The sequence below is a fragment of the Cynocephalus volans genome, chromosome 6, assembly GCF_027409185.1.
Source record: "Cynocephalus volans isolate mCynVol1 chromosome 6, mCynVol1.pri, whole genome shotgun sequence".
Taxonomy (NCBI): Eukaryota; Metazoa; Chordata; class Mammalia; order Dermoptera; family Cynocephalidae; genus Cynocephalus; species Cynocephalus volans.
This window is the reverse complement of record NC_084465.1, coordinates 150,390,176-150,409,474: the sequence shown is the minus strand read 5'-3', so window position 1 is coordinate 150,409,474 and position 19,299 is coordinate 150,390,176.

The window sequence follows — 19,299 nt, the reverse complement described above, 5'->3', positions numbered from 1 at the left end:
AATGAAAGCTCTAGAGCGTTACTTTCGCCACTGCAATGCTTAACTTCCACAGAAAGTCAGAGAAGCTTTATGAATGAGGGGACCAGAGGATGTAAAGAGGAAATAGCTGGTAAGGGCAGAACCTGTGACTTTGTCCACCTTGCTACATTTCTGCAGCTGCCAAGCTGAGCCTAGAGTCGGTCTGGCCTGGTCATGTTCCACTGGAATGTGTTAAAGGCAGAGAGTGTTAGAAGGCCCGTCTGGGGACCATGTGGTCTCACTTTACCCCCGTCAAGCGGATACTCAAGCGCTCACAGCATGGTGCTGCTTTCTCTGCCAACACCCTACAAAGTGTCTTTGCAGATGTCCGCATTTGACCAGTGAGCATTACAATGTGCCCATTCATGAATCGAAAAGGCTCCTTATTGCATGTGGCAGAGGTTGCAAGCTACAACCAAAAATAGGCTTAGCTATGATCATTGTCACTTTGAAGTGGCTGCCCAGCTAGGACTATATTTTCTGGCTCATCTTGCATCTAGAGGGCCTCATGCGACTATTTCTCACCAATGGAATTGTGGCCGATTGCATTATCTAAAGAGAGCCACACCAAGAAGTCCCATTCCACATGGTCTTATAACATGATGTGACACTCCTGCATCAAGCAGTGGACTCTATATGTTCTGTCTCCTTTCATCTGGGTGGGCTTGTGAGGTTTATCTGGCTAAGTCATAAAAGGTGATACAGCTTCCACCCGGTCCTCTTGGGACATTACCCTGGGAACCAGCCACCATGCCGTGAGGCAGCCCACTAGCCACATAGAAAGTCCAAGCGTAGTTCCGCCTACAGCTGCAGTTGACGTGCAGCAGACACCAACCTTCGATGTGCGGGTGGTGAGTTGGCCAACAACCCCGGCTCCCAGCCTTCCAGCTATCCTAAGAGACACCAAGTAGAATAGAAAACATCTGTCCCCACCAAGCCCTGCGCAAACTACAAATTCGTGAGTAAAACAAATGTTGACATTGTTGTAAGCCACTTAGTTTGGTGGGATTTGTTAAGCTTCAATAAGAAACAAAAACAGGAATGTGAGTTGACACGATCTGTGTCACTTCCGTCTGAGGCATTCTGGAACTGGGGATGCCATCTCCGTTACCTGTTCTTCCCCAAAGCCTTGGGGGCAGTGGGACCACAAGATAGGAGGGGCCAAGTGTCCCAATTGCCACATTGTGGCACATCTTCCCTCGATCAAGAATTCCTGCATCAAACTGTTCAAGAGCTAGAAATAAATGTCTACTGTGTGAAGCCATTCACATTTGACAGTTTATATTTCTACTCCTCCTCTGCTCTTTTAGTTTCCCAGTTGTCTGAGTGATACTGACTGTTGTCACCTAGGTTTCTGTTTAATTATCCTCACACTGATAGATGAATATTGTGTATTAACACAACGGCAGTACTCACAAACTTTAAATCTTCTGGGTGATGTTTAGTGAGGGGGTAAAGGAAGGTAGGAACTCGCCCATCACGTCCCCCTTCCACAATACCTCAAGGGCAAGGTCAGCCCAAGAGAGAAGGAAGGAAACCAACATAGGTCAGCAGACTGGATCTCCAAGCTACACTCCAGAGGCAGCCTCGGGTGGTGAAGCTGTAACACACTGTCACACGTGGACCTTGCATAGTCGACCATGGCGACGACCTGGCTACATTTCATAACCTGTTCAGGGGAGCAGGTGGATCTCTGACTCCCATGGGCTCTGGTGCCAGATAGAGGGCTAAGAAAATTAGAAGCTCAGGGCAGCATCTGCCCTCAGCTCCCTGTGCCCCAATGTCCAGCCCCCTGCACAGGGGCCTCGGGGATCTGGTCTAGTGCTTGTTTCTGAGCTCAGCACTGACAAGAGCCTTCCTGTTTTCCTGGTTCTGAAGGGCCATAGACCACCAAGCTTTCTCAGATAAGGCAACATTCTGTAGCTTCATTCCTGACACTTGGAAACACAAAATCAGAGAGTGGTTGTTTGTTTTTAAATATAAATATGAGTCTGTGCTAAAGGAGGTGGACGATGAGATTCAGAGGGTATCTTTCACCATTTCTGGATTCTGAGACCCCCAAAAGGACTTGCCCTCTGCCTAGTATTAAAATTCACTTCATAACCCAAAACACATTTGGAAAAATTGGAGAAATTCTTCTGCGGAGCTCAGATTATGCTCATGACGCACTGGATGGGTTCACTTGGTGTGAACGGTGGTGTTCCGGGAAGTGACTTTATAAATGTTCAGCATAATATATGTTCAGTGTAAAATATCAGTGCCCCTGACCTGATACCTGACCCATGCATCCCCTAACACCAAGGGTCCTGCCCCACATCCCCCACAGCTTCCTTACTAATGGTATCCTTCACCTCGACTACTCATAGCTGCCTCAAGCCTTCTCTAATTAATTTTTTAAAATTGCTTTCCCCAAGCCTGAATGGCAATTTTGAGGAAGGAATTGGAATCCAATTTAAGATGAAAAAGCTTTACCACTAAAGGGAGAAGTACAATAAAAATACCCCTGGTTCCTTGTTTACTTTTTGAATTCCAATACGAGCTCATTTCTTCAGAGGATTCCAAATCCACTGACTCACAGCCATTTCGGGGTGCAATCATAAGTAAGAGCCTGTGGGGTTCACTCCGTGTCGCCAGCCCTGGAACAACACAGCATGAGATCATGTGCCCTTCCCCCCACATGACCTGTGGGAGAATTTTTTGTTTTTTTATGCTTCATCAGAGACCCCAGAGTAGAATTCAGCTTTTCACAGTTCATTCCTGAGTTGAACAACTTTTCTATGGGGAACTCAAGAATGTTAGAGATTCCCTCATCTTTCCATGGTCCCAAGCTCAGTGTAATTCCTTATCTCTTCATGAGCTGTTTAGCTCATGCTGTTTTGATTTCACCGGAACGGCTGAGCCTCTGAGATCGCTGGCTCTGGCCTCCTCTTTTCAATGGGTCCCTTTGGGCCTCTGCACTTAATGTGTTCAATGGAGATCTTGTGGGATAATGTTTCCAAATTTGTTTTCCAGAGCCTCAGCCCCTGGGAGCGGATTTGCCTGGGTTTTGTCAGCCCCCTCCCAGTCCCTCCTTCCCTCCCCTTCTTTCCCCTCCTCTCCCCCCACCTCCTCCATCAGCAGCTCCCTCTCTGTGGGCTCCATCACTCACTGCCAACCTTGGAGAAGTGACAAGGGCGTTTGGTGGCTATGCTCAACTGGGGAGACTCAGAGGTGCCAAAAGCCATTTCTCGTTTGCAGCCTCCTCCGTCTTTCACTAGTTCCTAATAGATTTGGGGATTTTAAAGCCTTTGTCAATGCACCAAACCTCTTTTCACCCATCCTTGTCCTTGGAGCTCCTTGCTAAAAGACCAGACCCTGTTGACAAGATTCCTTTTCTCCTCAGGAAAGGGTCCAAACCTGATCTGCTTTTGGGCTGCACAGTACTGCTGAACACAAGGTGGCCTCACCAAACCTCCAGGACTAGGTGAAATCATTACCCCACTTCCCATGTCTCCGTTGGCCTGAAAAATACATGGGGATGGGAAGGGGCTGTCTTCCCAGGTAACCCAACCTCCAGTGCTGCCACTCCCCTCCTGCAGGCGCAGGCCCTGTTACCACTCCCTGGATTATTGGGCAAATAAGACCATCTGCCTGAAGCAAATGAACAAAGACCCTTGACAAATCCAGATTCTCTAGCAAATCAGATGAAGAGGAATGTAAATTGGTGATGAATCACATTATGCTTTAGCCCAGCAGCTGCTCAGGCCCCAGGCACACAGCTGGGTGATTACATTAGGGCTTCACGTTGCAATCAGGTTTCAAATCTAACCTTCCACACACTAACTAGCACGCTTCACATACAGAAGCTGCTAGATTCTCAGAGTACAAAGGAATGAAGGACTGACCACTCTAGCAGCTTATTTCCCATTGCAAACACACACCTAGTGCACACAATGTGCTCTGTGCCATGAAGGAGTCATTCGTGCACCTGATTCCGGAAACACTTGTGAAACAGCTGCTGGGAGCCAGGGCATGCGAACACCTAGAGACACAGGCCCTGCTCTCAAGGAAGTCCCAGCCTTGTAAACCTGGGCTTCTCCCACACCTGACCCCCAGCTCAGACCCCAGTGAGACTCTCTGGGGCAGGACCTCGGGGTGCACATTTAGTTTAACACCACAGGTCAACCTGATGTTCACTCAGGGTTGGGAGATCCTGGAATTGTGCACAGAATATGGTGGGAGAAACAAGAGAAGCATCAGGTCCATGAACAGGGGAGGAGAGAAGAGTGGGGGGAACCAAGGGAGTGAAGTGATGAATTCATTCATTCATTCATTCATTCACTCATTCAGCAGATGTTTATTGAGAGCCTCTAATGTCTCCCGGATGCTGGGACTATAGCCGTGAACAAAACAGATATAAAAAAGCCCTGTTCTCATGGAGATGATGGGGCCTGATCTCCTTCAATAGCATCCAGATTGGTGGAGAAAAGAGGGAGGGAAAGTACATCTCAGGACAGGGAACAGCCATGCAAGATGAGAAAGGCTTAAGAGATGGATGAAGAACGGCCCTAGTAAGCAAGGATGGAGGGAAAAGGGATAGATTGTGGGGCAAACAAGAAGTCTCTGGACGGGGGCTTCTCCAAAGATGCAGAGAAGCAATATTGACAGGCATAGAAGGAAGAACCAAGAGGACAGGGAGGTGGGAGCCACTTCCAGAGAGGGGGAGTCCATGACTTGCCCCACCCACTGAAAAGGAAGTAACATACAGCCATGTTTCTGCATCTTCCACCTAAGAAAGGACACAGTGTTGTCAGCAGTGGGATAAAATTAACCGTTGGGACCACTTCAAACATTTGGGGTTTGTTTTCTTTCTCTCTGAATGAAAGTAGCCATGGATAGGTATGTGTGTATCTCAGTTTCCCTCTGGAAACCAAGTTGTTGATGAATTTCCTTAGCAAAGCATATTCTTTCCTGTAACTAGTATAAAACTGAAAGAAAGAAATTGCTGGAAAGTACCAATTTATTCCATGCTTTACTCCTCTAGTTAAGAGAGTAGGGTGATTTTTTGTTAATACAGGAATTCCAGTCTTGATCCTGGGAACACTATACATTCAAAATCCTCTGAAATGTGCATGTTTGCTGTTATATTTTGTCCTGAAAATAATATGCTGATAAAATCTGTGCTCTTCCTTTGCATATTTGTTAAATTCTGGTTCTTATTTACAGCTTTCCATAACAAAAAGTGGTCACACAACTTTTTTGTTTGTGTTTTGTTATGCCTTGCCTGGCCTTATTTTACAAATTTGATTGCGGTTTCTAAAATGTCTTGAATTCCTTAAGGGAGTTATTTGTGGAGATGAATATCTCTGTCCACTAGGCCTAGAAGCTGATACTAAAACTGCTGACCAAAGGACTGATGCATTTGTAACCCTTGTCTCTCCAGAAACTCCTTTTAGGAAGGCCACAGAGCCCTGGCAAGGAAACTGCACAGTCTCTGGAACCAAATGCTGTGATTGTAAATTTGGTCCCTCAGTTATTTCTGTATGTATGCATAGGGGACCAGCTGAGGGAGAGGCCACACATATGCATGTCACAGCACACAGTGGAGATGGAAAGGCCTGTGTCTGCATCTTGGGTCTGCCACTTTGTAAGTGGTTAAGCCTCAGTGTCCTCGATTTCACATTGGGAATGGAATGCTCCCTCTCTTTTCACCCGTCTGAATGCTACTCAAGGAGAAAAATACCCACCATCTCCATGAGAAAAGGATTTTTGGGGTTTTTTTCATCTCTTTTCTTCACCGCCATGGTCCCAGCACCCAGGAGACATTAGAAGCTCTCAGTAAACATCTGTTGAACGAATGAGTGAATGAATGAATGAATTCATCACTCCCCTCCCTGGATCCCCCCACTCTTCTCTCCTCCCCTGTTCATGGACCTGATGCTCCTCTTGGTTCTCGCACCACATTCTGTGCACAATTCCAGGATCTCCCACTCCTGAGTGAACATCAGGATGACCTGTGGTGTTTAACTAAATGTGCACCCCGAGGTCCTGCCCCAGGGAGTCTCACTGGGGTCTGCGCTGGGGGTCAGGTGTGGGAGAAGCCCAGGTTTACAAGGCTGGGACTTCCTTGAGAGCAGGGCCTGTGTGTCTAGGCTTTTGTATCCTTCGGCTCCCGGCATCTATTCTATAAGTGCTTATGTCTAAGTGTCTGGCACATAATAAGTGTTTACCAACTGTAGCTGTGTAAATATTATGTTCCAGGCATCTAGGGCTCTTATCCTCAGACTATTTGGCTTCTGAGCTGTATTAGACCTTGCAGTCCACAAACGTGCTTTCCTTATTTTACGCCATAACATCTCCCACCAAGGAATTTTTCTCAGGCTCCTGAGAGCCTGGCCTAAGGGAATTCCTGACTTCAGTACTGCTCACACTCTGGACACTGCGGTCCACTGCCTGTCACGGAGATGCAGCAACATTCCTCACTTTGGCCTCTCACCCCTAGTGGCCCAGCAGCCCAGCGGCCCAGCGGCCTAGCAACCTGGGACCTCGAGGTTTGGGGAACAAATAGGCTAGCCCAACGCCCTAAAGGCCCTGAAGCAATATGGTAGCATGCACATGGGCCCAACTAAGCCTGGGAGACAAAGTCGTGTCCCCATGATCTCTGTGATTTTCAGAAGGAAGATAGTATATTTTGTAGGAAAGAACATTGGGTTTGGTGACCGGGGACCATGGTTTGAGATCTGGCTCCTTCTCTTGCTAGCTTTGTCACCTCGGGGAACTCGCTCACTTGCTCTCAGTTGTAGTTCCCTCGTCTGCAAAGGAGTGCATTAGGAACAGCCATCTCCAGGGTTTTTGTTAGAATTACATATGAATGTATAGATTTTTGTAAACATTAACCTAAGAAAAAGATAAATCAGAACATAGGTGAGTTTCCCTCAACGGTTGCTGATTAATCTATGTCTACACCTTCCCTCCCCTGCCACCCACCTTCTGTCCCCTGGTCATATCACTGCGTCATCCAACAAAAAGGAAGTATAAGAAACATGCATTCTTATTTTCAAATGCTGATAAATGACTTCATGGGAGGTAGAGGAGGTTGTATTTGTTTGGGTTGCAACGGGTTTTATGAGCAAGTTGGAGATCGCTTAGTCAGCCGGGTCTGCCCTCCATCTTCCACACGGAGACTGCACGCGGAGCTCACACCTGTCTCCTGTCATGTTGTATCCGAGTCAGCTCTTCATTTCACATGAGCAGCCTTTCTCTCTTCAAGACACTCCCATTTTGCTACTACATGACCCCCTCTTGCGCAGGGGAGTTTGCCACAAACTATTTACCAACACAAGTCTGTGCACATAATTGTGTTGTCTCCACGGCTTGGCACATCTATGTAAATAGCTTTGATTAGTTTCAGTCACTTTTAATAACAGTTGTGTCTGCCAAGGGAGAGTAGGCTTGAGCTTAGACTAACCCAATTAGGAGCAAGACCCCCACTCCCCCTGCCTTTCTGCTCTGCTCCTGCATCAATTCCTGAATATGCAGCATGACCAGTCTCTACAGCGCCTGTGCCAAGTTCTAAGCCAGGACTTTCAAAGCCCTGCCTGGCTGCTACCACCTCTGGACATGATCTTTGAGAGCACTGGCTGGCCTGGCCTGAGCCCAACTGTCTCTGCTGAAAGCTACTTTAAATATAAGGCTCTCTTCTGAGGGTTGCCATAGCGTATACCTCAGTGAAATGCTGGCTTCTAATTTTATCTTCACCTAGTAGAGCTAAGTTGCACAGTTTTTAAAAAATATTATTCCTGTTAAGTAATATTTTTTAACTCAGAAACACATTGAATATGTAATAGCCCCCTATTTTAGCTCTGCGCCAAGAAGTAGCACTGGCATAGTTGAGCCCTGGGCTCTGTGGAAGCTTCCAGATAAGCTGGAAGTAAGGCGGATGCTCTCCCACCTCCATCCCTTTGAGCTGGCTGAGCCTCAGAGCAGGGCTCTATGCAGAATCTAGAGATGACTGGTTATCTCCTGTTTATTGATGCTCACTCTCTGGAAAGTATTACTGGGTATCGAACTGGCACAACCTGGCCTTGAAATGACTAAGCTTGCATGAGCAGGATGAGTCACAGGTCTCGCCACCTTTGGGGCATGGGCCCCAGGTTTGGGTCTTTATTGTCTTGCCTGAGGTTCAGGCCTCATTCAAGTAAGACTCGAAAGGCTGCCTGGCCCTACTCCCTCCTCTGAAAAGGAGGTGAGGCAGGTAGACGACAATTTTACCACCTGAGGATGAGTTTGCCTCCTACTCATCAAGTCTGGTACAGGTTTGCAAGTCTCTGGGACCCTTTGCTCCTGGCTTACAGAGTCCAGTCTAACAGTTGGAGACCTTATTCTTTTCCTTATTTGATCACTAGATTCCAGCTCAGGTGATTTACCCTCGATGACCAGTATGTCAAATTTCTCCTCCCATTGTATTTTATTTCCAAGTGGGCAGGATGATAGTGGTATAGTGCATTTTTATTTAATTAGCTAAAAGGCTTGTGTCTGCCTGTCACCCATAAATTAGTGCCCATTTTATAACATGCTATGGAGACAAATATTCAAGGTGCAGTGTATTAGTCCGTTTCTGTTGCTTATAACAAAATACACAGAACTGGTATTTTATAAAGAAAATGAAATTTGTTGCTTACAGTTTCTGAGGCTGGGAAGCCCAAAGTCCAGGGAACACATCAGTGAGAACCTTGGTGTTGGCGATAGTGACCCAGCGGTCTCATATTGCAAGATGGTGGAAGCAGAGAGAGCAGAGACTTTCCTCTCCTCTTCTTTTAAAGCCCTCAGAACCACACCCCCAACCACCACCTTTAATCCATTCACTACTCCAGGGTCCTACAATCTAATCACCTCTTCAAGGCTCCACCTTTCAATTTTCATAATAGCATTTCCCACCCTCTTAACAGTCACAATGGGGACCAAGTTTCTAGTACATAAAACTTGGGGGACACAATTCAAGCTTCAGTGAGTTTTGGGGGGACATAATTCAATCCACTACATGGAGAATTAGTATGTCAAGAACTAGATCTTGATCTTTATCATTAGCCATTGTCCTGCCAAAGAAAGCAAGTGATTGAATAGACCAAGACCAAGGATCTACGAATCATGTAACATCACATAAGCAAAACAAGATAGGCTGTGGCAAAGGAAACACATTCTGTCACCAGCTAGAAGAGCTGCTGCTGGACTAGAGGCTCCCATTGCTCTGCAGAAGGTAAGCTTAGGGCACCATGAGAACTACAGAGGGACGTCAAACCCAGACTGGCAGAGTGAGTGATGGAGGTCATCCCAAGTTGAGTCCCAGTGTCAGTAGGAGTTGGCAGGGGAAGGGTGTGAGCTTACCATTCAGAGGGAGCAGCAAATGTGGAAACAGGGAAAGGAACTGCGGGTGGTTGAATGTGACTGCAGAGGTGGGGAATGGAGAACTAGGGTTCTAGAGAGTCAGGAGCAGGGGTTGGGAGGAGCTTGCACAACATGCATGAAGGGTTTTCAGCAGGTTGGGTTCCATGACCAGAAGTGCAGTTTCTAAAGCTCGCTGCATTGGAGAAGACATGGGAGTGGATGTAGAGAAGTCAGTAGGCAGGCCAGGAAAGAAGAGTGGATAATTTGAAATCCAGGCGGTGTGGTAACGATGAAAGGAGACTGAGCACAGGCACAGAGGGACGATCAATCTGATGTGGGGGCTGGTGGGGGCAGGGGGAGGATGGGCTTGGTCTCCGAGGCTGCTGGCTTGGGCATTTGGGAGAACACCAGAGCCACGTGCTGTGACCAGGCATTTGAGAAGGGGAGCAGGGAGGGAGGATGAAAGGAGGACAAGCCTATTTGACGTAGGTTGAACTTGAAGCTTCTGGGCTCTCCCACTTCTCGTGTCACGGGCACTGTGCCCACATATGGCCTTGCTGCACAGGTTCAGGTCATTGTAACACCCTCTGTGCCCTGTGTGACCCCCCACTTCCACCCCTGGTGGGGACACAGCAGGTTGAAACACATATAAGTGTCATGTGGGACTGGAAAAACTGGTTAGTTGTGATCTAAAGTATTCTGTGAATTCGCATCAACACAAAGGAAATGAGTTTGTGCACACTGTGGAAATGCTGCACAGTTCATGAGACTAAAAAGACAACCACTTTTTAAATCCCAATATAAAGACTATAATCAATTCTTTTAAGTTCCAGGAAGAAAAAACTATAGCTCCATTATAAATTCTGAAAGAGCCAACTAGTAGTAATCAATTTTGCTGCATTAACAAAAGTATCAAGATTCAGGTAGTCAAGTAATAAGTAATGAACAGTGCCCACTATGTGAAAAGGCAGCCAGGAGATCAAACATGCATGTGGGTGGCCCATGTCCTCAAAGAATTTGTCACTTCAGAGGCCTCTCATAAACACCAATAGCTATAATTAAAGTATATATTTTATAAGTACTATTAGGGAACCATCAGCAAAACCCCAAGGGGGGAGAGACCAATTGTGATTGGGGTGGTGGAAAAATCATGAGGGACTTCACAGGCCAAGGTCACATTGGCTTAGGACACTCTGTGAAGTAGACTAGACCTTGGAGGATAAGTAGGATTCTATTCTAAATTCCACATGGGCTCTTCCTGCCACCGTAAACTAAAGTGGTCACAATCAAGGCCCAATTGTGCACAGTAGGTCAAACTATATGAAACAGCCATTTATATACGTAAAAAATGGTTGACTATTGACAATTTCACAGAGTTCAATCTAGCAGTCCTGTTTGATCTGAGGCCTCGGTTCAAAGAATTCCTAGTATGTGCTGTAGATCCTGCAGCACTCAGAAGAGGCACAGCTTGTGGTTATTATCAGAGCAACTCTTGAAGGAGCAACAGTCCAAGGAGCCTTGTTCTTTCCACTGGATCAAATTTGCGTGGTCTGAAGCATATGAGCAGGTGGGACAATTCATTGGTGCTATGTGCTTCCCAGTCTTGTGGACATGAAAAGAAAATCAATGTGATCAGGTCCCATTTCTGATGGCAAATGCTCCTGACAGGTCTTGCATCTTAAATTCTCATTAAAACTAAGGCTCTTAACCTTCTGCAGCTTCCGGGGAATCATGTTAACTTCTGGTTCAATCTTTTGTGGAGGAGATTAACCATGAGAGTCATATCACCATCCCAGTCCTACTTTGCTGAAACTTGCCCAGTGTCGAAAAGCTCAGTTGGCCCCAGACCTACATCCTGCAGGAGAGTCCTCCAAGGCTGAGCTGAGTCAGTCTTTTTGAAGCACACGTGCACTTTGATGTTGACTGATCATTGGTGCTGTCAACTGATGAGGACGTAATGATTCCCCGAAGCTGGGGTCATGAACCTAGAGCATATTTTTTAAAAATGTATAAGAGAACCATTTCAACATCCATGTGGGGATGAAGGAAAAATATTGTTGATAAATAATTTAGATGGTTACATTTTGGCCCTGTCTCGGAATTGTGGACTCAACCACAACATGATGATGGGATTATTGTGCACAGTGTATAAAATTCACCCCACAATTGGCTTTTTTTTAAGGGAGGGCCTCATTCTAGATTTAGAAACAAAAATGCTTTGGAAACCCAAAGGTCTCACAAATGTTCTCAGACGTTGCTTCATTGGTCCCTGCAGCCCCTATTATAGCTCCCATTTGGCTCAGTTCAGATGCCATAGCAAAGATGGAGGCTGGCCCAGGTCACACACCCACGTTGGCAGAGATGTGCCTGCAGAGGATGACACACACTCTGTGACAGCCGAGAGAAAACACTGCCTCAGCAACTTGGCATGGGGTTAGCAAGTGCTTTTTTTCTGTCCCCACAGTGCCAAATGTGGGCAGGAGAGAAAAAGAACATACTATTAGAGCTGACTCCTGCCATCAGAGTTTTGTGGTATGGAGCCTAGGAGTCCCCGGGAGTCCCCAGGAGCCCCATCAGAAGGCACCCTGGGTGGACTGGCGAGCATATTTGGAAGGGACTCCAGGCCTGCGGTCACCACTTCAACTAGATCAGCCCCGATCACATCTCCCTAAACTGTAATCTGACTTCCTGCTTCTACCCAAGAGGAACGTGAGCTGTAGGGTCGGAGGGCCTCTTCTAAGGTCACAGTGAGGAGTGGGAGGAAGCCAGATCTCTTGGTTCCAAAGAACTGGGGAAGAAAAATGGAGCAAGCAGGAGAAAGGAGAGACAGAGAGAAAAACAGTGAAGCGTTCCTGGACTTACTGAACTTGAAAAAAAAAGAGCAACACTGTCTTAAAGCCTTGTACTGGCTGTGATGGGGGGAAGGGGCAAGGGGCACAAAACACCAGAACCCAGGATAGCCTCTTGCGACACCCTGCGGCCCCCTCCTCTCGGGTCACAAACAGCATTTCTCCTGTGGGTGGTGAGTGTGACTGACGTGTGGTTAGAAACGAAGATGAAGAGAAAGTCCTCGTGCCTCTGGCTGAGGGTGGCTGCCAAGGGACGTGTGTGTCAGCAGCTCTTGCAGAGGCAGGCATTGTGGTTAAGAGGGACCCCAAAAGGAAGGATTTCACCTTGCTTTGCCTGCTAATTGCTTCTCCTCTGTGACTCCCACACTGGGTCTCACTGTCCCTGAGGTCAAGCGTCATCTGTCTGATGCTCATCCTTGTGGAGCTGCACAGGGGCAGTCACAGATAGCCCCGGTCCCCCCAGGGAGTTTGTTAGAGCCATGAGGGCAAGACACAAAAGCTGCCAGTCTGCTTGTCCCTGGCAGGCAAGAAATGTGAGCTTCTCTTCTATTCCTCATGCAACCTGGGCCAGGACTGACACACAGGGTGTGACCGACACAGCTCTGTGCACTCTTTCTTGGGAAGAAAGAAGGAGCAGGATGGAAATGCTTCCTGGGATCTGTCTTAGGCCCAGGGAAAACCCCAGAATGGCCCGCTACCTCCTCCTCTCCTCCCCCTCAAAAAGGACTAGCTGACCCACCTCTGGCCCTGACTATAAAATGCTGAACCAACTCCCTGAGAATATCTCAGATCTCAAAGAGAGAAATAGGGCACAGGCTAAGTAGGTAGTACAACCGCATTCTCCTTTCGTAGAAATGAGCAGGAAACGGAGGCAGGGACACGGTTTTTGAAAATAGGTCAAGCAAAGGGAATGGCTTGGAAAATCACCTTCCATTTGCCTTCAGAGGCTATTAAACATGAAAGAAATTCCCAAAGAAGGGAGCTATCTGTCCCTGTCAATCTCTACAAATAGCCTAGATACTCAGCACTCTGGAATGATCAAAGGTGCAATGGACCCTGGCTGAGGGCGAGGGAAGAACCCCCCCACCCCCAATTCCTCCATCATAGGATTGCACACTGAAGCTCTGGTTTCCTTGTTCAAGCCAAACTCACAAGGACACATACTCTATTTGAGCATCATTATTCATATTATGCCATATTATTCATACTATATTCATCAGTATTCATGCTATCAAGTAACTTCACAGGCATTACCTGCATCTTCCTGGTGCTTTGAGAATAATGCCCCAGTTTGCACCTTTCCGGGAATGTATACAGGAAGACACGTCTGCAGATGAGTGGACCTCACGGCCTGTAATGTTCACGACTGAACACCCCTCTCCAGCCCCACATGTCCTTTCATTTTCATGCCTCGCAATCTCTGCCATTCCTTCTTCCTTTGTCTCCAAGCCCTGATTACTGGGCAGTGTGCCTATTAATCTTGAATGGAACAAAGTCTCCACCACTTCCATTTGAAAAAGAAATAGCTTTGCCTTTTCCATTTGATTCGACAGTATAAAATATTTATGATTCCTCTGGCACCTCCAAGCCCCTTCTCTCCCATCGATTCTCTCAGTCGGCACTAAGTGCTCACTTTGAGGAAAGTACTTCCCGTCCATCAGGGACAGGGCCAGGATGACAGCATCCAGTGAGCCCAGCTGCTCCATATACTCTGTGTCACCAGCAAAGCTCCTGCTGCTCACATGGGGGGCTCATGTGGCTTTCAAAGATCGTCACTCTCTTGGGCCCTGGGGTCCTGTGTTTCCATCTTATTTTCCTCCGCTGGGGTGTTTCTGCTACAATCACGCCCAAATACAACGGACATCATTGGGTCTCCTGTGACTCGAGGAGCTGAGGCAGGGCAACTGGGAGCATGGCTGGTCTGGGAGGTCCACTGCAGATTCCCAGAGGACTGTGATCTCTAAGCAGTTTGATGGAATGGTTGGATTTCCACAGGGGACAGCACCCATACTGCTGTTCCTCAGGCTGACTAAAGGTCTTCCTCTTGCCTCTCAAAACTAACTCCTGCTCACTCTTTGCTGGTCCCTGTACAATGCTCCTGACCTCATAGTATGAATAATCCCTCCAAAGTCACTCACTGGTGTAGGGGCAGAAAATAGTGCTGGAAATGATGCAAGATGCTGAGACGCTGATCTCAACTGACCAAAGGAAAGATACAGGTCTCTAAACTCTTCCATGCCTCAGTTCCTGGGCTGTGTAACAGGGTAATAGTGGCCACCATCCTGAGTTATTAGGAAGGTTATATATAATGTATATAAAGAACTTTAGATAGTGCCTGGCACTTCATAAGTGCTTGGTCAATCTGAGCTATTATTGTTGGTGTAATTGTCATTAGTTTTATTGGACAAGGCAACATCGGCCCAGCCATCAGTGACAGGGATATGTCTCTGCAGATGGCAGAGAAATGAAGTGGGCTGAAAGTCAGGGAACAAGCAAACCTTAACATGGGGGTACCTGCTGCCTCAGCCTGGAAGCCCCTTCATGCTTCCTGCTGAAGGATGTTAGCAGTGGATTAACTAGGCTGCCCCACAGTCCTGGCCCCAAATATGATGCTCTGTATCTAATAGGTGTTCTGTTAATCCTGAATGTATAGATTTGTGCTTAGCATCCCCTCTATCTTAGTTTTGCATCTTCTCAGTGTCCTGAGTGCTTCCCCTAAAGAAGAGCTGTTTCTCTGCTCCTCAAACCCCGCCATCAAAACGTAGTTATCAGGGATCCCAAACTCCTCGAGTCCTGCACTTTGTCAACTGTATAACTGCCTAAAAACAAGAGTTTTGAAGTAAGATACACTTGGGTTCAAATCCTGGCTCTGATACTTCTTTGCTGTGCACCCGGAGCAAGCTATTTAACCTCCAGAAGCCTGCCTCCTTATGCACAAAATGATGATAATAGTGACTGACTCATAAAGTTTCACTCCTAAAGTAGGGATTTTATAAGATATTGAAGGAAAAAAAGATCAGCAAAGTGGGTGGCATGTACTAATTTCTCCTAAAATATTGATTATTATAGTCATTATTATTCATGAATTAATATATTTAACCAGAGAACATTTGAGTTGTACTGAACCTTCTAGAAACAGTGCATCAAGACTGTCAGAATGGCAGTTGAAGGTGGGCATTTTGACCAGACCAGGAGGAGAGATGTGTTTGGATAAGTGATTCTCTGGCCATCCTTCCATGCCTGCAATAGAGCCCTGACCAAGAAAAGCAAAGGACAGAAAACCCTGCTACTGAGCTAGAAGGTGGACTGAGCTCACTCAGGCCTTCATTGTGACAAGGGAGGCAGGAGGGGGAGACACCGAACAAACAGAAGACTGATTCTGAACCAAATGTGGTCAGCCTGGCAATGGGGCCTATTTCACTTAGGAAGTTATTTTAGGTGGTAGCAGCAGGATGTTGGTTTGAGGTTGCTTAATTGTATTGTCTGCCCTGCAAAAAGTTCAAAAGCTGGAGAATATAAAAGAAATGATTAGAAGTCACTGTGGCTAGCCTGGTACCTTCCCCTGAAAGCTCATAAACCAACAGGCTGCTGCTCACATGTCTACTGATCTGAAATGGTGCCTCCCAGCCTCTCCTGTCTGGACCCTGAAAGAGGCATTAGCTGTGAATCTCCCCAATGTGAAACTTCCAGGCCCTTCTGGAAAGGGGTTGAGCAAACACAGTTGTTTAATGAGGCTGCATTGGCCTAGCCAGTGTCAGCATGTTCTTGCATTAGAATGTGTTACACTCGGCTGTGCTGGCACTTTCTCCATCTGTTTACATTTAGAGTAGACCTTGCTGCCAAAGGTTAGGAAGCCCAGGGCCCACAATCCAAAAAGCACAAGCCAAGGGGAAGAAATAAAAACAAATTGAAAAACTGCTTGCTGCTAGCTGGCTTAGTTGGATTCAGAAGGACTAGGAATTTTTCCCTAGAGTGTTCAGTCCCAAAGAAGAGGGCCTTACAGTCAGAAAACCTGAATGAACTTCACAGGGTCCCTCTTCGAGATACCGAATATTACCAAGTACTACCAAGTATGTCCAAGTATTACTTTGACTCTGGGTTACCTTCTCCACCACCACCAGATCATGAACTCCTCGCGGCGGGTGGGCACATGCTGAATTCTTCTTCGTTTTCCCGGCATAGAGCCTGGTACCTGTGCTTAATAAGTACTGGTTGGTTGAATGAATAAATGAGTTACAGTAAGTTCTTTTGGTGGCTTTAAAACACAGCTGCAAATTCTTTGACTTGCATCGAGAGGTAACATCTGCATCTCCACCCTGTGAATCTGGATGGGTTTGTGACTGCTTCCACCATCTCAGGTGGGCAGAAGTGACATTATGTGATTCCAAAGCTATCTGATAAATGCCCCTGTGGCCGACACTTATGGTTTGCTTTTTGATACTAGCCATCCCAAAAGGTGTGAGGTGATATCTCACGGTAGTTTTGATTTGCATTTCTCTAATAATTAACTATGTTGAGCATCTTTTTAAAAATTGTCACATTGACTTAATTTAAAACAAATTCTAAAGATCAGGTCATTTTATCTGTACATTTTTTAATATTATACCTATAAAAGATAAGAACACTTTATATAACATAGCTACAAAACCATTATCACACCTAAAACAATTTACAATAATTCGTTAATGTCATTAAATAATCCATCCAGTGTTCACATTTTCCAATTATCTAGAAAAACTTTTTAAAATTTTATTGAATTCAGGACCTAAACAAGATTGCAATTGGTTGTTCTGTCTCTTATGACCCTTTTTATATACAACTTTCCCTCTTTTCTTTTTCTTATCATTGATGTTGAACATCTTTTCAGATACACATTGGCCATTTGTACATCTGTGGAGAAACTGGAACCCTTGTACACTAGTGGTGAGAATGTAAAATGGTGCAAACACTACAGAAAGCAGTATGGAGTCTCCTCAAAAAATTAAAAATGGAACTTCCATATGATCCAGCAATCCCACTGCTAGGTATGTATTCAAAATAATTGAAATCAGGATCTCAAAGAGATATTTGTACTCCTGTGGTCATTATAGCATTATTCACAATAGCCAAGATATGAAAACAACCCAAGGGTCTAGAAACAGAGGAGTGAATAAAGAAAATGTGGTATGTACACACTATGCAATAATATTCAGTCTTTGAAAAGAAAGAAATCCTGCCATTTGCAATAACATGGTTGAATCTAGAGGACTTTATGCTAAAAGAAACAAGCCAATCATACAAGGACAAATACTGCATGATTACAGTTACATAAGGTATCAAAAACAGTCAAACTCATAGAAGCAGAAAATACAATAGTGGTTGACAGGGGTCAGGGGGTAGCGCAAAAAGGGAGCCGTTCAATGAGTATGAAGTTTCAGTTGTGCTAGATGAATAAGTTCTAGAGATCTGCTGTTCAAGATAGTACCTGTAGTTACTTAACAGTATGGTATTGTGCATTTGAAAATTTGTTAGGAGCGTAGGTCTCATGTTAAGTGTTCCTACCACAAAAATAAAAAATGAGGACACAGGGAAACTTTGGGAGATGTTGGATGTGTCTATTATCTTGATTGTTGTAATGGTATCAAGGATGTTTGTGTGCATGTTTAAACTCATCAAATCTGCACATATTTAATCAATTATACCTCCATAAAGCTGTTAAAAATAAGACAATATAAAAGTAGTCTTACATTTTAATAAAACAAATATTTTTTAAAAGACCATGTGTCTTTCACATTTGCTCTTGGAGCCCTAAGCCATCACAAAAGACGTCCAGCCATCCTGAGGCTGCCATGCTGGAGAAGCCATGGGTAGTGAGGTCATGACACCATAAAAAGAGAGATGCCCCACCTGACCCCAGGCATTTGACATGTGAGTGTTGAGACCTACAGATGATTCCACCCTATTGTCCAAGTTCCCCCAGCCTTTTGGGCCTTCCTAACAGAGGCCCCAGCCATGGTGGAACAGAAACAAGCCATTCTTCTCATGCCCCATCTGAATTCCTGACCCACAGAATCCATGAGCAGAAATCCATCCAAGAAAATAGTGCTTGTTTTACACCATGCAGTTTTGGGGTGGTTTGTACATGACAAGAAACAAACACAACATTCTTTAAGACTCAAGGCAGGAGAGCTTGCCCTCCTGCTAGCCCCTTCCAGTTGGTAATAATAGCCAGAGTCAGGAAGTTGATCTTAAAAAACTTAAATTCCACCTTCAGTTGAAGCCCGTAACTTCTTTATTTACATCTGGGAGAGAGGTAACAGCTGGTTCCCACTCTCACTTTATCCTAGGCCTTCACATACTTGAAGATATTGAGTAAGTAGCTTTTCAGCTTTTTCTTCTTTGGGTCAAATTCTATGAAATCTTTGCAGATCCTTTTATCTTTCTTTCTTTTACTTTGTATTCACCACCCTCTAAAAACAGATGCCAACAGCTTTTGGAGAGACAGAAGACACGGTCATAAAGTGAGAGCCTTAGATCAAAATAACAGTCCTTTTGGCATTTAAGATGCTTTAGAGTACACAAAGCATTTTCACCTGTGTTACCTTTAGATCCTCATAACCACACAATGACATGAATGAGACAGACATTTATTCCTCCATATTGAAGTTAAGTTCCTTTCTCAGGATCATACTTGTTAATGGCTGAGCTGAGACTTGAAAACAAACCTCCTTGAACTGCAAGTATATGGACAAGCACAGAAAGAAAATTGAAAAGAATAAAACCAGCTGAAGTGTTTGAATAGCAAATTATTTTCTCTTCAATGTTCCTTGATTACAATTTTGCCATTTCAATAAACAAAATCAGAACAGTTTTAGAAAAGAAATACTAGATCTTTATAAAGTGTTTGGGCAGTGTTGAAATATTTTGAAATATGTAATTTTAAACGTAAATAATTCAGATTGTAGGCACAACAGAAAACTACACAGTGAATTTTCTTCTCACAACTGTCATTGACTTTAATTTTTCTAGTTCTAGAAAAATGGTAAAATTTTGTTGTGGTCAGAATCAGAAATAAAAATATATTGAGTAC